This window comes from Lissotriton vulgaris, chromosome 4_1, assembly GCF_964263255.1.
Source record: "Lissotriton vulgaris chromosome 4_1, aLisVul1.2, whole genome shotgun sequence".
NCBI classification, from domain to species: domain Eukaryota; kingdom Metazoa; phylum Chordata; class Amphibia; order Caudata; family Salamandridae; genus Lissotriton; species Lissotriton vulgaris.
Window position 1 is genome coordinate 2,117,484,244 of NC_141691.1, and position 26,542 is coordinate 2,117,510,785.

Below are 26,542 nucleotides of genomic sequence, written 5' to 3' on the forward strand. Positions count from 1 at the left end.
TGTACCAAGTCGGAACAGCGTCAATCACTGTAAATATTTTTTTGCACTAATTCAATCTTTGAATCCTGAATCTAGGTTTTTTTAGGAGTGGTATTATACAGGGCTGGTCCCTGTATGGTCCTGACGAAACGCTAGGGGTAGCGTGAAACATGTTGACCAGATACTGAACCAACCCACATCACAGGTTGGTCTACAGTACAAACCCCACTTTTAACATACCGGTCTAGGAGCAGAATAAAACATTGAGGCCCACTAGCACGGTATTTTTAACACTCACACACACATCCACTCCACTTACTCTCACCACACATAGTCCTTCACTTCACAGTGCTCCTTCGTAGCTCGAGAGTCGCAGCACGCCCCTTTTCGTAGAGAACTGGGATGACCCCGATGATGAAGCATGTCACCGTGAGGAAACTCCGGTGAGTGAGGGGATAACAAGAAAGAAAAATTCTTTTCTTTCTGAACGGCTACACCCACACACTGCTGGTAGATAGCCCACACACAAGACAGGTCCCTGAACCCAGACACTGGCTTCTTTTCTTGTAAGTATTTCATCCACAGTCAGCAGGACTTGTGGAGAGGTATAATGCTACTCTGAAATTAAAGCTAGCAAAGAGCGTGGCATCCACGTCTTTGAAATGGCCGGATGCTCTGTCATTAGCATTGCTGTCCATCAGATCAGTGCCCCATTCCCGAACTGGCCTCACACCTTATGAAGTGGTGTTTGGACGGCCTATGAATATATGGGGAGTTCCTAAGCCTCGATTGTTACATGATGTGCCTTGTATAATGATGAACGATTATTTGGCACGATTAACAAATGATTTACTTTCCATTCATCAACAGGTTCGAGAAGCGCTCCCCGACAATTCCATTGGAGAGGCTCACAATCTTCGTCCTGGCGACCATGTGATGGTCAGGTCCTTCGAGAGAACCAGCAGCTTGGAGCCGAGGTGGCGTGGCCCCGAGCAAGTGCTACTAGCGACTCGTACGGCGGTGGGTTCATTTCACTCACTGCCGTCGAGTCTCTCCGGACCTGGTGAGCCCAACTGTGCCGTCTGATTATTGAGACATCTTGGACGAGGAGAAGAGCCCAGCTGTTGCGTCTACTGAATCGGAGGGAGCCTTCCCAGACCACACCGTCTCTGGAAGAGAGAGATACAATCTACGACCACGAAAAGCAGTTGTTTTGTGCAAGACTGGTTGAGTTACCGCTCCAGGTTAGTGAAACGGAAGCCGGGAATATCAAGGGGGGGGATCTGTTCTGCCAAGTGTAGCGACACCCGTCTTGAATCTCGGAGAAGAAACCAACGCCTACCTCGGAGCTCAGCACTCATATTTTTATTTTTTAGTTGTTTTTGAGACACTTTGAACTTTTGAACTATGGCATCTTCTACAATGTGAAATAAGAGAATTCTTGGTGCAGTATTATTTGTTGTAACAATTGTGGTGATAGCTGTGATAGCTTAGGTGGTAGAACTTCTGGTGCCGGCAAGAGAACATTTATTGCCAACCACCCCAGTTCCGTCTGAACATTTTCATTTTACTTTGCCTTATCATGAAGAACGACACAGACAGACTTATCTGAATAACAGCTTCATCCAGATTCTGCATCATACACATAACATGACGAACACTTCGAACTGCTGGGTATGTGGGATGTTGCCTGGACATCAGAAGAAAGGAGGCACACCACTTATTCCTCTCCCGTTTTCCCATAATGGTTCTTGTAATGCGTGGTATACACTTTTGTTTACTTTGCGATGGCCAACAAAAGGTGGACAAAAGGTGGACTACTTTTTCGACTCAATAAAGTTTGTTTTAATGATCGAGATGGCTATCCACAAGCTGAGGGAACTAAGTTCGAATGGGAGGAGTACAGGCCGGATGACGTATCCTCGCCACGAATCTACAGCAATCAAAGAAGTGTGAATATGTCTAATTTGCATGGGATTACTGTTATCGATACGAAAGCGGATTTATGTGTTCGTAATAAAGGTACAATCCCAGTGGGAAGAAGTGAATGTAATACCACTCTCACCTTTGACACTCCAAATGGCATTGCATTTGTGGCCTCACGAAATACGTATTTTATTTGTGGGAATAAAGGTTATCATCGTCTCCCTATAGGATGGTTAGGAACATGTTATATATCCTTTGTATTACCCCCTGTGTTTATTGCCCCGCCTATGTATCATCATGATTATATTTTGTACCATGATTTTATATTGAATAGAGTGAAAAGAACATTAGTTCTTGATGAGATTGACCAAACAGACACTTCACTGCAGCAGTATGTTGACTTTAATTTAGGTCTCTTTTCGTTTGTTGGGGCTGCTTTAAATAGTCGGAAAATAAGACGACAGACGCGTGTTGTAGAGGCTGTTGCTAATGAGATAGTCTTCGCTTTAGGAAACTTAACAGAGGAACTTCAGATTACTAGAATTGTAACACTCCAAAATCGGATGGTTTTGGATGTCATATCAGCCGATCGTGGAGGTGCATGCCGCATTATCGGAAGTAGTTGCTGTGTATACGTGCCCGATAATTCACCTTCTGTATATGATGCAATATCTAAGTTACATAAGATAGCTGCTGAAATACTTCCTGATAATGGTATTTGGACATTTTCGGGGTGGTTTTGGACATTGCTTAGTACATGGGGTTGGAAGTTGCGGACGATTCTATGTGTAATAATTGGGATATTATTCTTTCTGTGTCTCTGTATTCAATGTGGCCCTATGTTGTGTTCCATGTGCCTCACTGCCTGTATCCCGTCCAAACGAGCTATTGTAAAAAATGAACAAATGATTCGTAGAGAAGTAATGAAAATAATGTCTATTGATATTGAGGATGAATACCCTGACTATGTCCATTATGAGGTAGCTTCAGCTAAACGCTAAAAGGGTCGTCTGTCGTAATTTGACGGTGATCGGGTTAGCGTTAAGCTTTGCTATACAAATTCCCCTTATCTTGACTATGGTTGTCAGAAGCCATTTTGAATGTATCGGCGGCCATTTTATATGAATGCGTTGCCTCGTGGCTAGCATGCCTGTTCCTCCTTCCTCTGTACCACTGACCACTCGAGTTTGCCCAGCAACAGGCTATTTTTAGTACTGGTCAAGCCCGCACATGCGCAGTTGAGCCCTTTAGGATCGTTGAATAGTCATCACTTAGGAATGTCCCTCCAAACTGACCAGTGGTGTTGTAACCCCTCCCATGAGTTGGCTGTGTTCCAAAAATGACCATATATGTACCTAAAACTCTGTAAATGTGTTCCGCCTACATTTTTATTACTGTAAAACTGTATAAAAGGGGTCTCGCACCGATGTTCGGTGTGATACTTCTTGCATTACCGAAGGGTGTTGTAGGAATGTACCACCACCCCATGGTGTCTTAATAAACTTGTCTTTTGCATTTTCAGTTTCTGTGCCAACATCTTTTTATGGTGTAGCGGGTCTTGCGGAATATGTAGGCCTGGAGAACCCAATACCACACCAAAATCGGACTTGGTGCATGGTCTGTGAATGTGACATACGAGTAGCGACGCAAGTGACAATTGGAAACAGCCAGGAAGGCGCGTGAGGCGCAATTTGTGCAGATATATACAGTGACTCAAGAAAACGAGGTGGCTCATATAACAATACAATTTACTTTTTTGTATTAGGTGAGCAATTCAGTTGAGCCAGCACGGTTGGTGCGCCATTTAATGAGCTGAGGAGTCGACGACGTTTCGATCCCATTTGTTCAGTGTCATCATCAGGACGGATTAGTATAGATGAAGCAGTGCTGTGCAGTGAGGACAGGCAAGAATAACTCAGAGAATCCAGGTAGATGTGGCCTTGTCAAGAAGCTAAGCACGGGCGTTCCTTCAGGAATCTTGGGGAGACACAGGGATAATGGACGTCAAAGTCAGATTGGGTGGAGCGAGCCCTGTGAGCTGATTGAAGCAGCAAACTGGAGTAATCCTCACCACAGATGTGTGCGGGATGCCGGGTTGAAATAAACCATCCATGCCCCCTGCACAGCATCCATGCCCCCCACAGCACACATGCCTTCCCACAGCATCCATGCCCCCCACACAGCATCCATGCCCCCTGCACACCATCCATGTCCCCTGCACACCATCCATGCCCCCCTGCTCAGCATCCATACCCATGCACAGCATCCATGCCCCCCTGCTCACTGTCCATGCCCCCTGCACAGCATCCATGCCTTCCTGCACAGCATCAATGCCGCATGCACAGCCTCCATGCCCACTGCACACCATCCATTACCTCGCACAGCATGCATGCCCCCTGCACAGCATCCATGCCCCCTGCACAGCATCCATGCCCCCGGCACCCCATCCATGCCACCTGCACCCCATCCATGCCCCCTGCAACCCGTCCATGCCCCCTGCACACCATCCATACCCCCCTGCACAGCCTCCATGCCTCCATGTCTACCTGTCCAGCATCCATGCCCCCTGCCCAGGATCCATGCCTCCCTGCCCAGGATCCATGCCTACTGCACAGCATCCATGCCCCCTGCACAGCATCCATGCCCCCTGCACAGCATCCATGCCCCCTGCACAGCATCCATGCCCCCTGCACAGCACTAATGCCCCCTTGCACAGCATACATGCCTCCCCCGCACAGCTTCCATAACCACCCGGCACAGCATCCATGTCCCCAGCACAAGATCCATGCCCTCGGCACAGCATCCATGCCCCCGGCACAGCATCTCTGCCCCCGGCACAGCATCCATGCCCGCGGCACATCATCCATGCCTCCGTGCACAGCTTACATGCCTCCCTGCACAAAATCTATGCCCCCCTGCACAGCATTCATGCCCCCCTGCACAGCATCAATGCCCCCCTGCAAGCATCAATGCCCCCCTGCACAGCGTGCATGCCCCCTGCACAGCATCCATGCCCCCTGCACAGCATCCATGCCCCCTGCACAGCATCCATGCCCCCTGCACAGCATCCATGCCCCCTGCACCCCATCCATGCCCCCTCCTTCCGTGGGTGCCTGCAGTGGTGCACCGTGAAGGGGATCATAGAACCTTCAGGGGATGCCGACACTCCACGTGGTACTCTGACCAACTAGATTTAATATAAAATAGATGTGTGTGTAGTAGTGCTTTGCAATTTAGTGACCTTAAGTGTGTATATAATTTTCGGTCACTGTTGTTTTGCCTGAAAATGTCTGTGCATTATTTCTGTTTTTTTCCATGTTTTCTTAGATTTCATCACTTGTTGTTAGATTACCCAGGCAGGGGTTACTTTCTTAAAAATCTGATATAAATAAAATACACTTCATCTCTAACTTGACAATTCCTAGGCGTTATTGTTCGCCAAGTAATATAATTTTTTAAGAATATTTTTTACGGACCTCGGTTCCTTTAACTCGACTGTCAGTCACTGGCAGAAAGGCAGTGCGGCATCACAGCGAGCTGAAAGTAAAGTTCTACTGACCTGCATCTTCTGCGCTCCCTCATTCAGTGCATGAGGTTCACTGCAGCTGCCCCACAAGTCCCTGCACTTCCTCCTCCTGCATATTCATCTCTGTGGACCATTCAGAGACTGACCTGAAGCCCCTTCAAGTGAGGCATCTCAGCGAGCTGAAAGTAAACTTCCAGTGTGACATGCTTCTTCTGTGCTCCTTCCTTCTGTGCATGAGGTTCACTGCACATGTGGTACAAGTCCCTGCACTTCATACTTCTGCTCCTGCGTCTTCATCACTGTGTGCCACTGAGACACTGACCTCAAATCATGTTAGATCTGGGGGTCTCTAGTTGTCAATTGTTATCACCTTTGCCCAAGGAGGGACCCTTACTTCTAAGTCAGGATAAGGGGATTAAACTCCTTAATAAACACGTCTCACCCCCTTGGTAGCTTGGCACGAGCAGACAGGCTTATCTCAGAGTCAGTGTGTTAAGCATTTGTGGGTATACACAGTAATACAGTGGAAACACTACAGATGGACAGAATACAGGTTTTATAAAAATAAGTATTCTTTATATAGACTTAAACACAAGACCACAAACGACCAAATTCCACAATACTATACTTAAGGTTACTTAAAAGATGATTAAAGTTTCTTAATTCAAGTTGTTGGTAAATGCGACAACGTTCTCAACAAAGTACCTGGATGTGTAACGCAAAGTAAACAAAAGGTTTGCAAAAGGGGAGATGCGTCTGTTCTGTGATCCGGGGGAACAGTTGCTTCCTTCCTCAATGCTTGCGCAGAGTAGGGGACTCGTCGTGAGCCTTACAGGAGCGAAGGTGATGCGTAGATTCTCGGCTTGCGGGCCCAATGCGGTGCGCAAGATGACGCCTTGATGCGATGATCCAGTTGCGATGCGAGAAGATGGTGCCCTTGATGCGGCGATGCGATGACGATGCGATGACGCGCTGGCAGCCTTGCGACGACTCTGTACTTTGACGGCACGACAGGCCCTGCGACACGCTTCTCCGGTGATGCGATGGCAACTCTCTCGATGTTGTCACGCTTCTCTGGTGATGCGACAGCAGGCAGCTTCGATGAACCCAATCTTCCAGGGAGATGAGGCAAAGGCTCGCTTCCCCGGTGTTGCGATGATTTAAGCTGCGGCGGTGACACGCTTCTTCTGGATGCATCGCTCTACCAGCTCCCAGCATCACGCAAGTGACTGGAGTCAGAATTCCCAGTAAGGAAATTCAGGAGGGAGCTGGAGATGAAGTCTTTTGGCCCTGAGGCTTCAGCAGGAGGCAAGCACAGTTCAAGCCCTTAAAGAATATTCTGTAGATGAAAGTCCTTACAAAGTTCCTAATCCTTTCCCTTGGCAATGAAACAACCACTGCAGGCCAACCCAGCAAACAGCACACTGGCAGAGGGGCAGTACATCTCCTGCAGCTTCCTTGGTTCTTCTCCTTAGCAGAAAGGTTTCTTGTTCCAGAAGTGATCTGAGTTCTTGGGAGCAGGGTCCCAATATTTATACCCCAAAACCCTTTGTTCTTGGAAGGCAGAGATGCCTCTGCCTGGTCCAAACCAGTTCCTGAGCACTTTGTTTACATGAATCTCATCTTCCTTTCACTGTGCAGGCCAGAGACATCAGCTGCCCCACAGGAGGTGGAGCCAGCACAGGGGAGGGAAGATACAGCTCTGGAGCACTTTGTTGACAAGATTCCTTCTCTCCTTTCACAGTGCAGGGCAGAGACATCAGAAAAGCCACAGGGGGTGGAGCCAGCATTGTAGAAGGAAGGCCCAACCCTATTCAGGTCCCAGGTGCAACTCCACCCTCCAATCTAGATGTAGTTCTCCCTATTCACTAAAGGGCTGTTCCAGCCTGTCTCCTGGAATTCCCCAGCCCGGTCACTCACAAACCCAGACAAGGAATACACAACCCAGCAGAGGCAGGCTCAAATGGTTAGGCAACCAAATACCTGCTTTCTAAAAGTGGTATTTGCAAACACAGAATATTAAAATAAACTCTACTAAAATATGTATTATATTATTCTGAGTTCAGGCATACTAAATTCGAAATTTCTACCATGTCCCTGAGTCAGTTAGGATTGTAAGAATGTAACAATCTTAACGGCCCATACTGGCCTATGAGAACAGGTAGCCTTCAAGAGTGAAAAACAAAAATGGCTGTGAATCACTATTAGAACACGCTGCCCACATCAGAGCAAGTCCTACCTTGTACTTACAATGCACCCTGCCCTTGGGCCTACCATAGGGGTGTCTAAAATGAAGCAAAGGGAAGGTTTAGGGACTGTCAACTTGGCCAAGTTGACATGGCAGTACTAGACTGCACACAGGCTTTGCAATGGCAGGCCTGAAACACACTTTACAAGCTGCTTCTGTGGGTGGCACAACCAGTGCTACAAGCCCACCAGCAGAATGGAATGGAATAACCAATCAGTACATTAATTTCATATAGGGAGCACTTGCACTGTGGCACTGATCAGCAGTGGCACAGCGCCCAAAGCATAGATCCAGCAAAAACATATCAAAACAGAGGAGGCAATGCGTCAAAATGGAAGGGAGACTCATGCCAATGATGCCAGGTCTAACAAACCCGGATGTATGACGTTACAACGCATACTTTTACAATGCATACCTTTACAACGCAACATCCTTTACAACGCATTCCATTACAACACATGCCATTACAACTAATTTAAAAAAAATTACCTTTACAACGCATTCCATTACAATGGATACTACCTTTACAACGCATACCATTACAACGCATACCATTACATTGCATGTATGGTAAGTATTGGATAGTGTACGGGTAAAAATTACTATTCTAACTCCAGGGTGGTGCAACAATAGGGTAAGTGTTGGATAGTGTAAGGGTACTATGCGTTGTAATGGTATACGTTGTAATGACATGAGTTGTAATTGTATGCGTTGTAGTGTCATGCGTGGTAATGGTTGCGTTGCAATGGCATGCGTTATAAGGGATGTTGCGTTGTTATGACTGTGTTGTAATGGTAGTGCGTTGAAAAAGTTGCGTTGTAAAGGTTGTTCCCCAACAAACCCTAACATAGCTTTTCAAGAGTCTTTATATACATTATCAAACTCTAGGAGAACAAATCCTGAACTTTGTATCTAATATCCTGGTTCTCTTTCAAATGAAATTTTAACTCACATTCATTTTTTATCCAAAAAGCTTTTAACATCAAACAAGCTTTGGCAAAGAAAACAAGTATGCCATTCTATTGTAAGCGCATCTTTACTGATTGGCAAGATTGCAATTGTGGAGTGTTGTGAATGAGCGAGTCGGTGAGTGAATGCATGAATAGGTTAACAGGGCATGAGTGCAAGCGTTAGTGACCCAGTGCAGGGATGTTAGAATTGGGGATCTCTGGTTGGCGCAAGTATGCACTTGTGACAAGCAGGGACCCTCTCCTCTAAGTCAGGGCGAAGGATGACCCCTTAGAATTACCCTTGCTCACCCTCTAGGTGCGTGGCGTGAGCAGCCAAGGCTATTCTTCAGGCGTTAGTTAGTTAAGCATTTGTAATCACACACACAGTAAAATGTACCAATCCCCCCACAAATGGACACCAGGCTGTGAATATATAAAAAATACGCTTCTTTATGTAAAAATATATATATGTATCTCAGCAGACTTATCACAAGACCAAATAACGTTTTTGTAGAACCACAGGTTGTAAATAGGCACTTTTCTTCTTAGTAGCAGTTCAAATGGAGATGTCTTTGTTATATGTTCCAATAACAGTTCTTTTCACTTTATCTCTTCTTAAAAGCTAGTCTCTTTTCCCTTCTGCACAGTTCTCTCAGTTCCTTGGCCGTTTCTGACCAGATTGTGCACTTTTCCACCCCTCGAGGACCCTAGGGACTCGGTCCTGCACTCTGTAGCGCTTTGCGGCGTCTCAGACGGGTGAAATCCCGACCCCCTTCCAAGTCTCACGCTTCCCGCGTGGGGCGCGTTCGGCCCGGCCGGGTCTCTGGGAGCGTACGGCCCCCCTGGTCTGCGGGACCCACACGGGGGAGAGCGCCGACCTCAGAGCTGCCAAGGGGGGGGGAAGGCCAAAGAACCCAGCGCAGCCCCAGTCACTCTGGCAGGGACTCAGATTGCAGCCTGCGGCTTCCCCTTCCCGGCTCTCGTCAAATTCCGACGGGAGGGGGTGGAGCGCTCTCACAGAGCAGAGCGGCGCTGGCTGAGAGGCGCTGCAGGCAGAGGCACACAGAGCGGTGCGAGTCCGGTTCGGAGAGCGGCTCGCACCGCGGGGGGATAAGTACAGTACCTTGGTGTCTCTTCAATCAGGAGCGGGGAAATAACGCGTTGCGGGCCCCGAGCCCGATGGTGATTTATAGACACTTGGCGAGAGTTGGCACAGGTTTAGTGCGACTCAGGCGGTGGGGGCACCTCGGGATCCTGACGTCAGCGGGCGTGGGCAATCAGGCAGGCGCGGCCCGCGACCCTTAGCACGATGGTGCGGGGGTCTACTCAGCGGGGGTGGCGCGGCCTGACGAGTCTCTGGGATGCGAAGCTGGGTCACAGGGCACGGCCTGTGCAGCTGTGGACCCGGCGTGGATCACGATCGGCAGAGGGAATTCCGGCGGGAGGGGGGAGAGCGTCTCAGCGCGCTCCAGTAGCAGGCAAGGGGCAGAGGAGCAGGAAGCCTAGCCTGGGGGCAGAGAGCGACTCCGGTCGGAGCGAGGCTCTCACAGGACAAAGGCAGGCAAGCTCCCGAGTGCCACAGCCTTAGGAGGGGCGATGAGGGGCGCAGTCTGGCTCCAGCGGGATGCACACACGGCTGGAATGTCAGGACGAGCCAAAGCACCAAGGGCCCACTAGTCCTGGGGTCCAGATCAGGGGGCAAGCTCAGTCAAGCCCTTGGAGAATGTTTAGAGCACAAAGCAGCAAAGTCTTTAAAGCAAGTCTTCTTCCTCTCCTTTCTCAGCAAGGCAAGCAGCAGGCCAGTCCTTCCAGCGTCTCTTCTCCTTCTAGTCGGGCAGAGGTCCTTTGTGGTAAAACAGCATTCTGATTTCTTAGGAGCAGAGCTCCTACCTTTATACTGCATTTCTTTTGTTCTTACAGGCCAGGGGGGCCTTTGCATAGCCACTTTCAGTCTCTGAGTTCTTTGTTGGGGGTACTCTGACTTCTGCTTTCAGTGTGAGGGGCAGGCACATCAGACACTCCACAGGAGGTGGAGCCAGCATTGTGTGGACAGGGGCAGCCAGGAGTACCTTGTTGATGGAGCTTCGCCCTTCCTGGGCCAGGTGCAGGCTGAGTCATCAGTCGCTCCCCAGGGGGGCGGAGCCAGCATTGTGGTGGCGGAGCACAGCCAGATTAAGAGTCAAGGGGCACTCCTACCTCCTACTAAGGTGTAACCTTGCATTCACCACCTGTCATCCCCCAGCCCTGTCACTCACACATCCCAGACAGTCAGATACACATACTAGCAGAGGCGGGCTGAAATGGTTAGGCAAGCAAATGCTAACTTTCTAAAAGTAGCATTTGCAAACACAGGATATTAAAATAAACTTTACTAAAAGAAGTATTTTATTATTCTGAGTTCAGGCATACTAAACATTAATTTCTACCATGTTCCCTGGGCCTGCTGGGATTATGGGATTATAGAGTGTAATAATTCCAGCAGCCCATCTGGCCTAAAGGGAGCAGGTAGCCTTATAACAGTGAAAAACGAATTTGGCTGTAATTCACTATTAGGACATGCCACACACATCAGGGCTTGTCCTACCTTAAACTTACAATGCACCCTGCCCTAGGGCCTACCATAGGGGTGACTAATATGAAGTTAAGGGAAGGTTTAAGGCCTGGCAAGGGGGTGCCCTTGCCTAGTCAGCATGACAGTACCAGACTGCACTTAGGTTCTGCAATGGCAGACCTTAGACACATTTCACCAGGCCGCTTCTGTGGGTGGCACAATCAGTGCCGCAAGCCCACCAGCAGCATTTGTATTTACAAGCCCTGGCACTCCTGGTGCACTTTACTGGGGTCTGACAGTAAACCAAATAAGCCAATCAGGCTGGCAAGTGTGTGCACTTGCCCAGCCAGCATGACAGTACCAGACTGCACACAGGTTCTGCAATGGCAGACCCTAGACACATTTTAAAAGGCTGCTTGTGTGGGTGGCGCAACCAGCGCTGCAGGCCCACTAGCAGTATTGGCATTTACAAGCCCTGGCACTCCTGGTGCACTTTACTGGGGACTGACAGTAAATCCAATGAACCAATCAGGTATACCAAACACAGTTACACTTTTCATAGGGAGAGCATATGCACTTTAGCACTGGTCAGCAGTGGTAAAGTGCCCAGAGTCAGTAAACCAACAAAAACAGGTCAGAGAGAATATTGGAGGAAGGCAAAAAGTTCAGGGATGACCCTGCCAAGAGGGCCAAGTCCAACACGGGGCAAAGAGTCACTGAGTGCAGACTTGGACACTTGAACGCAGTGAAGAGGCACTTCCTTTTCTAAGCCAGACCTACTGCCCTTGGCTCTGCAGTCTGAGTATGTCATGTGTGGTGACTTAAAAGGTGGTATTCAGAGCTGCACTCTTGACCTGGCTCCTAAAATCCCTCCTGTGTGCTGAACCCCTGTAGGTGCTCTCGAGGCGCGATAAAGACACACATGACTGCTGCATGTGACCACTACACTCAGGCCCCAACAGGAGGATTGTTGTATTCAGACCACTGAGCACTTTGCATTGAGTGAATAAGGGGGACACATGTGAGACCTTTAGAATTGCCTTAGATGATGCATCCTTTCATTAAGAAAATGCAAAGGGCAGCTTCCTAAAAACCAGCATTGGCAAAGCCAGTAGGTCTCTCCTACGAGAAAGCTATTAGCTTTGCCATTGCCTTGTAGCGTAACTGCTGTTCAGCATGGCTAAAAGTTAGTGGCGTGGTGTAGAGGAGAGTTGAGTTGAGTGGGGAACCATAGAGTGGAGTGGCCGAGTGGAGAACCATAGAGTGGAGTGGAGTAGGGAACCATAGAGTGGAGTGGAGTGGACTGGTGTAGAGTGGTGTATATTGGAGTTGTGTGGAGAGGAGTGGTGCACAGTGGAATGGGGTACAGTTGACTGGTGTAAAGTAGATTGGTATACAGTAAAGTGGCAAGCGTAGAGTGGCATAGAGCAGGGTGGTGTGGAGTGGACTGGTGTAGAGTACAGTGGTGTAGAGTGGTGTAGAGTAGATTGGCATACAGTAAAGTGGCAAGAGTAGAGTGGCATAGTTCAGGGTGGTGTGGAGTGGACTGGTGTAGAGTACAGTGGTGTAGAGTAGATTGGCCTTGAGTGGTACAGAGTGTCTAAAAATGGAATGGGTTGGGGTAGAGTGGAGTTGGATAGAGTGGCATTGAGTGTGATGTTGTGGAATGGATTGGCAAAGAATAGAGTGGAGCAGAATGGGTGGCATCGTGTGGAGTGTCTTAGAGTAGAGTAGAGAGGTGTAGAGTAAAGTGGTGTGGAGTATAGGGGTGTGGAGTGGTATCTAGTGTCGAAGAGTGGCATTGAGTGTGATGGTGTGGAGTGGACTGCTGTAGAGTAAAGTGGTGTAGAGTAGAGGGGTGTGGAGTGGTATCAAGTGTCGAAGAGTAGCGCGGCGTACATCGGATTGGATTGGTTTAGATTGGAGCGGAATAGAGTGGAGGCGTAGAGTGGCATTGAGTGTGATGGTGTGGAGTGGACTGGTGTAGAGTAAAGTGGTGTAGAGTAGAGGGGTGTGGAGTGGTATCTAGTGTCGAAGAGTGGCGCAGTGTACAGTGGATTGGATTGGTTTAGATTGGAGCGGAATAGAGTTGAGGCGTTGAGTGGCATTGAGTGTGATGGTGTGGAGTGGACTGGTGTAGAGTAAAGTGGTGTAGAGTAGAGGGGTGTGGAGTGGTATCTAGTGTTGAAGAGTAGCGCGGCGTACATCGGATTGGATTGGTTTAGATTGGAGCGGAATAGAGTGGAGGCGTAGAGTGGCATTGAGTGTGATGGTGTGGAGTGGACTGGTGTAGAGTAAAGTGGTGTAGAGTATAGGGGTGTGGAGTGGTATCTAGTAGCGAAGAGTGGCGCGGTGTACAGTGGATTGGGTTGGCTTAGATTGGAGTGGAATAGAGTGGAGGCGTAGAGTGGCATTGAGTGTGATGGTGTGGAGTGGAGTGGTGTAGAGTAAAGTGGTGTAGAGTAGAGGGGTGTGGAGTAGTATCTAGTGTCAAAGAGTGGCGCAGTGTACAGCGGATTGGATTGGTTTAGATTGGAGCGGAATAGAGTGGAGGCGTAGAGTGGCCTTGAGTGTGATGGTGTGGAGTGGAGTGGCGAAGAGTAGAGTAGACTAGAGTAGAGTAGAATGCCATTGGATGGTATTGTGTGTTGTGGAGGGACGTAGAGTAGAGTGGAGCAGAATGGGTTGCATTGTGTGGAGTGTCTCAGAGTAAAGTGGTGTAGAGTAGAGGGGTGTGGAGTGATATTTAGTGTCGAAGAGTGGCGCGGCGTGCAGCGGATTGGATTGGTTTAGGTTGGAGCGGAATAGAGTGGAGGCGTAGAGTGGCATTGAGTGTGATGGCGTGGAGTGGAGTGGCGAAGACTAGAGTAGAGTGGAGTCACGTAGAGTCGAGCAGCATAGCACTGAGTGGCATAAAGTAGTTCAATTGTGAGTATAAGTAACAAACGACTCAATAGAGGTGGCAGATAGAGTGAAGACAGTGCAAATAAGAAGCTGTGTGTCTGTGATCAAGGTGAGAAAGATCATTGTACATTCAAAAACACGACTGAAATGCTTATAAAAATGTTTTTTAAGTGTGCTGCAAAAAGGCACGGAAGGGCAAAGATGAGGACATGTACTTGGTCCATTCTCCAGGGAGGAACTGACACAAGATCGAAAAGGAATCCTATGGGAGCTGAGCAATGGAACGATCACATATGAGAGTGACAGCGAAAACAACGAATGGTGAGCCGTGGGCGGGTTCTAAGCCCCAAATTGTGACCCATGAGCTGTGTAGGCGCGACTTAACCCAGTGGCATGCAAACGGCACATTAGCCCGATGGTATTCTTCCCACATGTTCTGTTTATTTGAATCTGGATCTTTAGCAGGTGCCGAGTACAGATATTTAGTCGAAGGCACACTTGCATTTAAAGTCGGATCTCTTGTCTGTGTCGATGCTTATTTAATACAAGCAAGAACTTTTCGCTTTGTCAATGCTTGTTTTTACTTTACTTGATCCTCCTAACTCCTCACTAAATTTCCGCTACCAGGTCCTAAGCATAAAAAAGTTACAAATTCCGGCTCCGCCTTTCACTGCTGTACCCCCCCCCCCCCGGGTGTCATTACATCTTCTTACCTGTAGGTGGCAGGCGCTTCCTCTTCCGGCTCTTCTTCTCTCTGGGGGGTGTCTTTGTGGACCCGGTATCAGACTCATCTGCTCTGTCCCAGCCCCCTCCTTCAGGGCCTCTCTCCTGTCCGGGCTCTCCCTCCCCAGCAGCATGTCACCCCCTGACTCCGCATCTTCTCCTCCTCTCGCTGTGTCTTCGTGAAGCCCCCCCGAGCCCCTCCTGTATCCATAACACGGCAGGCGCCCCTCCCCATTCTCACCCTCAGCCCCCTCCTTCGGGTCCTCTCTCCTGCCCGGGCTCTCCCTGCCCAGCAGCATCCCACCACCTGACTCCGCATCTTCTCCTTTTTTAGGTTTTGACTGGCCATGCGCTTTGCGCATGTGCCAAAAAAACCTCTTGAGTTGTGTGTGTGGCTTTGGGTCGGCCCTCGTCATTGATTGGCTGGCTCCGTAAACGGAGCCTTGCCATTGGACGAGGGGCCTGTCCGTCAATGCCGGACCAGACACGGGGGCGTTCCCGACATTCTTTGGCTTTTGCCGACGTCACGCGACGCCGGGAACGCCCCCGAGTCTGGTCCGGGATTGAGGGCACCCGCCTTCCACTGTGCCCCTTCCTGATTGCCTTGCGAGCGCACTTAGTGCACATGCGAAATAGTGAAATGAAGGGCATGTTTGATACACCACTATGCCTCTGTTCTCCAAATTGTAAATCCGGCCCGCGACCAGGAAGCCAGGCAGGCCGGGGGCGGAACTGCGGGACACTCCCTCGACGTCATTCCCGGGCCGCGCTGTGATTGGCTGCCGGCCCGGGACCTGACGGGGAAGACGAGCTGCCCGCGTCTCCTCCTTCGTTCGGCAAGCTTATTGATTGGCTACCCGGAAACTCTGACTTCAACCTGTCTTTTTCTTTATATTTTACATCGTTCTCGGCTTCACCGGCTCCCCTGCCCGCTACCAGGCCGCACCGTCCGCCGAGGCGCGGACCGAGGCACAGTGTCCCGCTGCGGGCCTCCTCCGCTCCTCTCCCCTCAATCTCAGTTGTACGCGTGGGAGCATTCACCCGCAGCGCGGGGATCTCTACCTCCGCGTCTCTAGCCGGGCAACAGCTCAACGCTCTCCCCGCTCCCGGGCATGTCCTGCCGTTCCGTTCACCAATGTGTCACTCAGCCCAGACCCGTGACAGGCTGCTGACTCTTCCTGGCCGATCTGCACCCAGCGCCGGCAGTTGCAAGGACACCCTACGCCTCTGCTCCCGGCTGTCAGCGGGAGGCCCGCCGTTCACCGACCTGCCTTGTGCTCTGCCTGAGCTCACGTCTGGAAGGCCGCACCAGGCTGCGGCATCCCCGAGCTCCGTCTCACATCGAGGAGTCTTCCCGTTGCTGTTGTGCAGGTAGGAAACACTGCCGCTCGCCTCCACTTACTCAGATGGGCACCTTTAGAGGATATATACAAAGCTTAGTAATTGCTGGCGCCGGAGGGACCGTAAAGCACATCCTTCTCCGCCGCAATCTTGGCCACGCCCCTCAATAAGTTTTTTAAAAGGACTCCAGCGTCATGAAAGTACCCCAAAACACCAAAAAAAAACTAGGACAGAGTCAAGTCCGGAATGAAAGGCAGAGATCGGCGTGTAGCCATTTGGAGCATCAGTATCTACTTCTTTGAAGAATCTGCTTCTTCTTCTAGTGATCCAGCACAGACGGGTGAAGCACCACTATTAATAATTGATATACATTTTCATGTTTTATAATTTCTTATTAGACTGATAGGGTTCATGGTAAACTGCATTTTCTTTGCTTCTCTGGTTCTGTATTAGTTGCTGATATTCACACCACACCTTGTAACTCTCTACTGTTGGTGAGTTAGAATGTCTACCAGGATGTGGGTTGGCTGACGCTGCACAGCAAACTTTGGAAGATACCATGGACCTTCAAGGTGTCAATGCATTAAGGGCAGAAGAAGGGTAGAATATTCCAAACAATCCTCCTGGCAGTTTAGCCTTGCTAAACTGTATTGCTCTCTGTGGTATGCTCTGTTGAGTCAAGGGGCCCAGTCTGTAGATAAGTGGGACGGATGAAGGTGAGCGTATAGCTCCCTGTCCTCTCCTCAGCCTCTTCAGTCTTCGATGCGCATGGGGGCGGGGCTCTAGGGCGGGAAGGGTCACCCTTGGTAACCTCCTGCCCTGCCGGTAGCGCGGTGGGTCTGTGCGGCTGTGGGAGACTGAAGGGGGCTGCCAGCTCTCCTGATTGGCTCCAGGGCCCTGCGACGTGTCTCACAGATGAGGCCGCGGGCGCAGCCGTCATAGCAGAAGGGAAGCCTTGCCCCCATCATCACTCCTGGCATGCCACACTGTCCCCCCCCCCCCCTCTTCATTACCCTCCCCTCTCTATCGCCGAGCTCCTTCCTCCCACTTGACGTTTTCCGCTCTCTGGTGACTTGGCGCACCCGCAGTGCTTAGCCTTAATTTGTAAAATAAGTGCCGGGGCTCTCGTCGGGAGGCCACTGCAGCTTGCACCACTCATTGCCCCAACCAGCGCTTCCATCACAACTGCCAACCATCACACGCCTACAAGTGTGACAATTCAGACTATTCCAGGCCCCAATAGCTCAGGAGGTAAATGCACCCTCTGCAGAAATCAGTGTGCAAATTATAGGTAAAAAAAGTTGAATGCCAGAAAGGGCTGCTTAACTTTCCATCCATTCGAGCCCGATATATTGAATATGATAATACTTGTTTTTACTTTGTGTGGCTGTGTGTGTGGGGGGCTCTGTGTGGCTGTGTGTGTGGGGGGCTCTGTGTGGCTGTGTGTGTGGGGGGGGCTCTGTGTGGCTGTGTGTGTGGGGGGCTCTGTGTGTGTTTGTGTGTGTCATTTGCGAGAGATAAAGCTAGTGGCATTGTAAATGACAATGCCATTTATTTATGTTAAAAAAACATAAATAAAAATAATGTCAAGAGCAATGCCAATAGCTCTAACTTTAACAAAGGCAAAACCATTGCATTGTAAATGCTTGTTCTCTGTGTCTCCCTGATCCTGCAGGAGCCCCTCCCCCCTCTGTCCCTCTGTCCCAAACCCCTCCCCCAGAGCCTCTCTCCTGTCCTGGCTCTCGCTCCCCAGCAGCATCTCACCCCCCGACTCCGCATCTTCTCCTCCTCTCTCTGTGTCTCGGTGCAGCCCCAGGCCCGAGTCCCTCCTCTCACCCCTGTCTGCCTTCCCCCTCTGCCCCTGTGGTCCAGCCCCATCCACAGCCCCCGGCCTCGGTCCTGGTCTGTCCTGGCCCCCGGGCTTCTGGGGAGTCATGGGGGTGTTGGGCATTGGAGGGGGTATACGTGGCCTGGTGCACAGTGAGGAATACCCCGAGTCGCGCCGCTCTCTCCTGAGTCTGACCTCTTTGTACAGAGGGGGCCCTGTCTCCGGGTCTGTATCACACACAGAAGGCATCTCAGCGCCCCCCTGACGCTGAGGCTTCTCCTCGGCAGGCCTGGGGTCTCGGGGGTGCTGTGTGGGCCCCTTCTCCAGGTCTGGCTCTCTTTCAAGCCCCTTCACAGCGCCCCCCTGACACCCCGGACCCTCCGTCCTCACAGTCCTGTGCCCGACCCCTCTCAGGTAAAAGTGAGCACTGCTGTTCGTTATATATAACCTGCCAACTCCTGTGTGTGACCCCGCCCCCCCTCAGGTGTGAGGAAGGAGCAGCGCACCTGAAACACGAGCTGTGGGGAGGAGGAGTGAGGAGAGACTCAGCCCTGTCTCCACCCCTTAGGAATGAGAGCTCAGAGCCCTGACACTGCTCTCACCCCTGTCCTGGCATCGGAGCTGCGTCCATAGAGACCCCCCTCAGGTGTGAGGAAGGAGCAGCGCACCTGAAACACGAGCTGTGGGGAGGAGGAGTGAGGAGAGACTCAGACCTGTCTCCACCCCTTAGGAATGAGAGCTCAGAGCCCTGACACTGCTCTCATCGCTCTCCTGGCACCGGAGCTGCCTCCATAGAGACCCCCCTCAGGTGTGAGGAAGGAGCAGCGCACCTTAAACACGAGCTGTGGGGAGGAGGAGTGAGGAGAGACTCAGCCCTGTCTCCACCCCTTAGGAATGAGAGCTGAGAGCCCTGACACTGCTCTCATCGCTCTCCTGGCAGCGGAGCTGCGTCCATAGAGACCCCCTCCCTCAGGTGTGAGGCAGGAGCAGCGCACCTGAAACACGAGCTGTGGGGAGGAGGAGTGAGGGGAGACTCAGCCCTGTCTCCACCCCTTAGGAATGAGAGCTCAGAGCCCTGACACTGCTCTCATCGCTCTCCTGGCAGCGGAGCTGCGTCCATAGAGACCCCCTCCCTCAGGTGTGAGGCAGGAGCAGCGCACCTGAAACACGAGCTGTGGGGAGCAGGAGTGAGGGGAGACTCAGCCCTGTCTCCGCCCCTTAGGAATGAGAGCTCAGAGCCCTGACACTGCTCTCACCGCTCTCCTGGCACCGGAGCTGCGTCCATGGAGACCCCCCCCCACCCCCCCTCAGGTGTGAGGAAGGAGCAGCGCACCTGAAACACGAGCTGTGGGGAGGAGGAGTGAGGAGAGACTCAGCCCTGTCTCCACCCCTTAGGAATGAGAGCTCAGAGCCCTGACACTGCTCTCATCGCTCTCCTGGCAGCGGAGCTGCGTCCATAGAGACCCCCCCTCAGGTGTGAGGAAGGAGCAGCGCACCTGAAACACGAGCTGTGGGGAGGAGGAGTGAGGGGAGACTCAGCCCTGTCTCCGCCCCTTAGGAATGAGAGCTCAGAGCCCTGACACTGCTCTCACCGCTCTCCTGGCCCCGGAGCTGCGTCCATAGAGACCCCCCCTGAGGTGTGAGGAAGGAGCAGCGCACCAGAAACACGAGCTGTGGGGAGGAGGAGAGAGGGAAGACTCAGCCCTGTCTCCACCCCTTAGGAATGAGAGTTCAGAGCCCTGACACTGCTCTCACCCCTGTACTGGCACCGGAGCTGCGTCCATAGAGACCCCCGCCCTCAGGTGTGAGGAAGGAGCAGCGCACCTGAAACACGAGCTGTGGGGAGGAGGAGTGAGGGGAGACTCAGCCCTGTCTCCGCCCCTTAGGAATGAGAGCTCAGCGCCCTGACACTGCTCCCACCCGTCTCCTGGCCCCGGAGCTGCGTCCATAGAGACCCCCCTCAGGTGTGACGAAGGAGCAGCGCCCCTGAAACACGAGCTGTGGGAGGAGTGAGGAGAGACTCAGCCCTGTCTCCACCCCTTAGGAATGAGAGCTCAGAGCCCTGACACTGCTCTCATCGCTCTCCTGGCACCGGAGCTGCGTCCATAGAGACCCCCCCTCAGGTGTGAGGAAGGAGCAGCGCACCTGAAACACGAGCTGTGGGGAGGAGGAGTGAGGGGAGACTCAGCCCTGTCTCCACCCTTTAGGAATGAGAGCTCAGAGCCCTGACACTGCTCTCACCTCTGTCCCGGCACCGGAGCTGCCTCCATAGAGACCACCCCCCCCTCAGGTGTGAGGAAGGAGCAGCGCACCTCAAACACGAGCTGTGGGGAGGAGGAGTGAGGAGAGACTCAGCCCTGTCTCCACCCCTTAGGAATGAGAGTTCAGAGCCCTGACACTGCTCTCACCTCTGTCCCGGCACCGGAGCTGCGTCCATAGAGACCCCCGCCCTCAGGTGTGAGGAAGGAGCGCACCTCAAACACGAGCTGTGGGGAGCAGGAGTGAGGAAAGGCTCAGCCCTGTCTCCACCCCTTAGGAATGAGAGCTCAGAGCCCTGACACTGCTCTCACCGCTCTCCTGGCACCGGAGCTGCGTCCATAGAGACCCCCCCTGAGGTGTGAGGAAGGAGCAGCGCACCAGAAACACGAGCTGTGGGGAGGAGGAGTGAGGAGAGACTCAGCCCTGTCTCCACCCCTTAGGAATGAGAGTTCAGAGCCCTGACACTGCTCTCACCTCTGTCCCGGCACCGGAGCTGCGTCCATAGAGACCCCCGCCCTCAGGTGTGAGGAAGGAGCGCACCTCAAACACGAGCTGTGGGGAGGAGGAGTGAGGAGAGACTCAGCCCTGTCTCCAGCCTTTAGGAATGAGAGCTCAGAGCCCTGACACTGCTCTCACCTCTGTCCCGGCACCGGAGCTGCGTCCATAGAGACCACCCCCCCCTCAGGTGTGAGGAAGGGGCAGCGCACCTGAAACACGAGCTGTGGGGAGGAGGAGTGAGGAGAGACCCAGCCCTGTCTCCAGCCTTTAGGAATGAGAGCTCAGAGCCCTGACACTGCTCTCACCGCTCTCCTGGCACCGAAGCTGCGTCCATAGAGACCCCCCCTCAGGTGTGAGGAAGGAGCAGCGCACCAGAAACACGAGCTGTGGGGAGGAGGAGTGAGGGGAGACTCAGCCCTGTCTCCGCCCCTTTGGAATGAGAGCTCAGAGCCCTGACACTGCTCTCACCGCTCTCCTGGCACCGGAGCTGCGTCCATAGAGACCCCCCCTCAGGTGTGAGGAAGGGGCAGCGCACCTGAAACACGAGCTGTGGGGAGGAGGAGTGAGGAAAGACTCAGCCCTGTCTCTGCCCCTTAGGAATGAGAGCTCTGAGCCCTGACACTGCTCTCACCTCTGTCCCGGCACCGGAGCTGCGTCCATAGAGACCAGCCCCACCCCCAGGAGTTAGGAAGGAGCAGCGCACCTGAAACACGAGCTGTGGGGAGGAGGAGTGAGGAAAGACTCAGCCCTGTCTCCGCCCCTTAGGAATGAGAGCTAAGAGCCCTGACACTGCTCTCACCCCTGTCCTGGCACCGGAGCTGCGTCCACAGAGACCCCCCCTCAGGTGTGAGGAAGGAGCAGCGCCCCTGAAACACGAGCTGTGGGGAGAGGAGTGAGGGAAGACTCAGCCCTGTCTCCGCCCCTTAGGAATGAGAGCTCTGAGCCCTGACACTGCTCTCACCTCTGTCCCGGCACCGGAGCTGCGTCCATAGAGACCAGCCCCACCCCCAGGAGTTAGGAAGGAGCAGCGCACCTGAAACACGAGCTGTGGGGATGAGGAGTGAGGAGAGACTCAGCCCTGTCTCCACCCTTTAGGAATGAGAGCTCAGAGCCCTGACACTGCTCTCACCTCTGTCCCGGCACCGGAGCTGCCTCCATAGAGACCACCCCCCCCTCAGGTGTGAGGAAGGAGCAGCGCACCTCAAACACGAGCTGTGGGGAGGAGGAGTGAGGAAAGACTCAGCCCTGTCTCTGCCCCTTAGGAATGAGAGCTCTGAGCCCTGACACTGCTCTCACCTCTGTCCCGGCACCGGAGCTGCTTCCATAGAGACCAGCCCCACCCCCAGGAGTTAGGAAGGAGCAGCGCACCTGAAACACGAGCTGTGGGGAGGAGGAGTGAGGAGAGACTCAGCCCTGTCTCCGCCCCTTAGGAATGAGAGCTCAGAGCCCTGACACTGCTCTGACCGCTCTCCTGGCACCGGAGCTGCGTCCATGGAGACCCCCCCTCAGGTGTGAGGCAGGAGCAGCGCCCCTGAAACACGAGCTGTGGGGAGGAGGAGTGAGGAGAGACTCAGCCCTGTCTCCGCCCCTTAGGAATGAGAGCTCTGAGCCCTGACACTGCTCTGACCGCTCTCCTGGCACCGGAGCTGCGTCCATAGAGACCCCCGCCCTCAGGTGTGAGGAAGGGGCAGCGCACCTCAAACACGAGCTGTGGGGAGGAGTGAGGAGAGACTCAGCCCTGTCTCCACACCTTAGGAATGAGAGCTCTGAGCCCTGACACTGCTCTGACCGCTCTCCTGGCACCGGAGCTGCGTCCATAGAGACCCCCCCCCTCAGGAAGGAGCAGCGCCCCTGAAACACGAGCTGTGGGGAGGAGGAGTGAGGAGAGACTCAGCCCTGTCTCCGCAGCTCCCGGTCTCTGACACGTAGGAATGACCGCACCACTGCTTCTAAACTCTGCATTTTGCTCCGATTTCAGGAATATATAGGTTTCATTGGTTCCTATTTTTCACTCTTTATATTTTACCAAATGAAGTACTAAGTACCGGGTACACAATGGAAAACCATCGCAAGACGCAGCTCAGTTATTGGCTCTGGGTACCGCGGGTTCTTCATGAACCTTCATGTCCTATATATCCCCACAAGCAGAGGTGTCCAGCAGATGTATCGGTATATTGCTTTTAAAATCTGTCATACTGAGAAGTAGTTACAGGTGAAACCTTTGGCACAAATGGCTGTTTTTTTCAACTTTATTTCAATATTTTTTTATTTCAAATAGGAAAAATAGGCTACGTCCCAGTAAAATGTCAAAACGGTGTAGAACATTTTTGTTTTCTGACAGGAGTCTGCCCGTTCCTGGGAGCTGGGAAGATGGTGGTTTTAGCACCTCAAAACTTTTGTTGATACCTTTTGCACAGAAAAAACCTGCAGTTTTATTCTGCAGCACTTTTCTCCCATTTTCTGAAAGAAAAAAAAATAGCTGTATTTTACCAATATCTTTGTCCCTTCCAGGGGAATCTACAAACCCTGGGTACCTTTAGAATCCTCAAGATGTTGGAGGAAAATGACGCAGATTTTGTGTGGACAATAAAGTTTCAGGGGCCTAAATGTAAACAACCTCGAATATCCCATACAAGGCTTAGCGTTGTTTGGGGAGGCCTGGCAGCGAAGGGTTAAAGCTCATATCCCGGACACAGCATCCTAGCAGAGAGCAAGAGCTGCCTGGGTGAGACCTGAACACAGCAGACAGGACTTTCTGCCAAAAATCTACGCTTCCTTGAGGCAGCTGCTTCCTTGAGGCAGTTGTAAAGTTGTGTGAAAGTGTTAAAGGCTAGAGTTGTGAGCAGCACTTAGAGCTGGTAGTAACAAAGAAAGGACATTGAAACTGGCCCCTGTCAGGCCCTGTATTCACTCCCTTAACCTCAATGACAAAAACGCTGATGGAGTTTGAACAAGAAATGTAAAAAGCGTTTAGGTAATCTATGTCAGAGATATGTTTTTTGTTTATAATTCAAGTTTTATTTAATATTACATTCCCTTACTGTGTTAGCTACTTCCAGGATGTTTATGTTATTTTATGGTTTAGCATTTCACATTGATTCAGTGCATAGTCTCCACTGTGTCGCCTCTCTGCACTTATAAGGTGCCAGGACTGGACTCTCTGGAGTTTGGACTGAAGCTGATCGAGTTTCTCTTGTTGTCTTTGGACTTTCCTTGTCTTAGAAGCATCCCAGTTCTCCTCCCTGAGCACGAGGGTTCTTTAGGTAACCTGCCCAATGGAGCTGAAACCTAATATCGCGTGAACAGGAAGCAGACCGGGATTATCGCTCATGAAGAATAAAAGAAAGGTTGGGCTGTGAGAAATCACCTTTGTTGTCAAATACCAAGGGAGACATTGTATATCTCAGTAATCAGAAAGCGACAGGTGTGCTTGTTAAATCTACTGGAGTCTGGCCCATCTGAGGTAAAGCTCTTTCGATTCGGCCATTCTAACCGGACCGCCCTGTAAAGCCGTTTAAAGAGCTTTACTTTCAGAGTGTTTCTTAAACACTGTGTAATGGAAGGGCAAACAATAGCTTTAACAATATCCGCCGCCGCCTGCGTGCAGGAATGTGCGGGGCTTGGCACACACGGAGTCAGGTGCCAGAAAAAAAAAGAGAAACCCCGACGATCATCCCAAAAGGGACAGCATTTGACAATAAAGGCTAAGGCTCGAGTTCATCTCAAGTTTAGATCTCTGAAATGGAGGCTGTGCCAGTGAAAATAAACGGGCATAAAAAACATGTTTGGGGGAAAATAGGGACAATAATAGTTGTTGTGACCACTATAGAGAGACGAGGGCGCTGGACCGTGCCTGGACCTTCACTCTTCACTCCAAGGGTCAAGGCAGCGAGGCTGAGCTCTGCCCCCCTTAGATACCTTCGCTTATCACGAATCCACCGCGAATATCAAATGTGATCCCCAGTGGGAGACGGTGGGCCGTGCCTGGACCTTCACTGCTTCACACCAAGGGTCAAGGCAGCGAGGCTGAGCCCTGACTCCCCTTAGACACCTTTGCTTATCACGAATATCAAATGTGATTCCCAGTGGGAGCCAGTGGTCCATGCGTAACTCAGAGACCGGAGCACGGCTGGTCGCCACCTCTTCATGGCCCAGTGGTCGCCCATTGTTTGTGTGGATTCTTGGTTTGCTGAAGGTCTGTTGAGGCATTGTGGAGATACATAGCAAACTTGTATGGCCCACCTTACATTTCACAGTCTGTCGATTTTCAAATAAAATGCAAACACAACAAATCAGAGCGCACGCGCGTTGGATGCCCACGAAGAGTTTCATCTCAATGTTCGGAAAGATTAGGGGGAAAGAAAATAGGAAACGCCAAAAGGGAACAGAGCCCAGCACCCTTGTGACCTCTGATCTAGGCTTGAGGCTCTTGAAACTAGAGAGACAACAATCCGTCTTTAAAAGACATGGATTGATACCAGCATTGGCTGTTTGCGTGTATCCTTCCTCCAACTCCAGGGCTTGCATTGAACTCAGGATGGAGAACTTTACAACTGTGGCCCTCTCCGTCCACTCCTGCTGCCCCCTCTCAAGTGTCTCACTCTAATGTGCTTCAGCTGCATACAATAACACATTATACACTGAACTAATGGCTTTGCCAATGCCTCTTTCCCATTTATCTAAAACCAGTTTATCATCAGCATACTGCAGAATGTTAGCTCCCACAAAGCTCCTTTTGGAGTAAACACATCTTCGCCATTCAAAATATGGCACAATTCTGAATGATTCTACTTTCTCTGATCCAGTGCAAGGCGGGGCTGATTTTGCCAGCAAATAAAGCTAATTTTTTTCCAGTGATATAATGATACTTATCAGCTGACGTTAAAGAGCTCAGGTCTTTCTGGCCAGGACACCCTTGGTAACAAACAAAAGCGAGCTCGCATGTGAATTGAAGAGACATTCAGCCTGGTTGGGGGCAATAGAAGGTTCCTTGTTTTCCAACAACATCATCTGTATCTTTTCAACTCTGAGAGGCCTCCTCCCAATCTTACTCACAATGAAGCAATTCCAATCAGTTCCTGGCTCTAAGATACATTCAAAGGTCTCTAGCCGGATTCATATATCTGCAGAGTCTTTGGTGATTGGTGAGTTGTCTGCCCACTGTGATCTTCCATGGGCCTCTTATAGGATGAAATAAGTTTCCATCATCTATTCTGGGTTCGGTGAAAGGCTAAAGGGCTCATGGTCTGGCAGATTGAGCTACATCCAGATTTCATTCTTTGAAAAGATTCCTGCTTGTGGTCTTCAGTCAACTATTGTTGTGAAACATATAGTCAAATGGAACCCTAAAGGATTGTATCGCCTGCAGTGATAACCTTGGAATATGGAAAATTGCCAGGCTCAGCATCTTCAATAGAGGACATGGTTAAGGCATGTGACACAAGACCCACCATCAATTCCCAAACATATATGAGCAGGCAAGTTTCAATCAAGAGACAGTTTCACTCTCTATGGGAGCTGCCCCCTTCCAAATGGTGAAGTTTACTTAGGGAGGACAACCCTATAGAAATATAGTGCTTAATGGGGGCTTGGCCTCGGCGTCATGCAAGATGGCTGCCTAGGGACTGAGTTCCGCGGGATGTACGTCAGTACAACGCAATCAAAATGCTCACAGTATTTTACGACGCAGCCATTACAACGTACGTCGTTACAACGGCTTGCGTTGGAGGGCGCTGGATTGTGGATTAGTTTAATTTTCGATTCCAACTCCAGCCCACGTAACAGTAGGGAAGGTGTTGGAATAGAAAAT

General features: G+C 51.3%; 1 pseudogene; it reads right to left on the reverse strand.

Annotated features, from left to right (window-relative positions):
* Nucleotides 1–26,542, reverse strand: part of LOC147725158 (uncharacterized) — a 66,435-nt pseudogene that overhangs the window by 37,763 nt on the left and 2,130 nt on the right.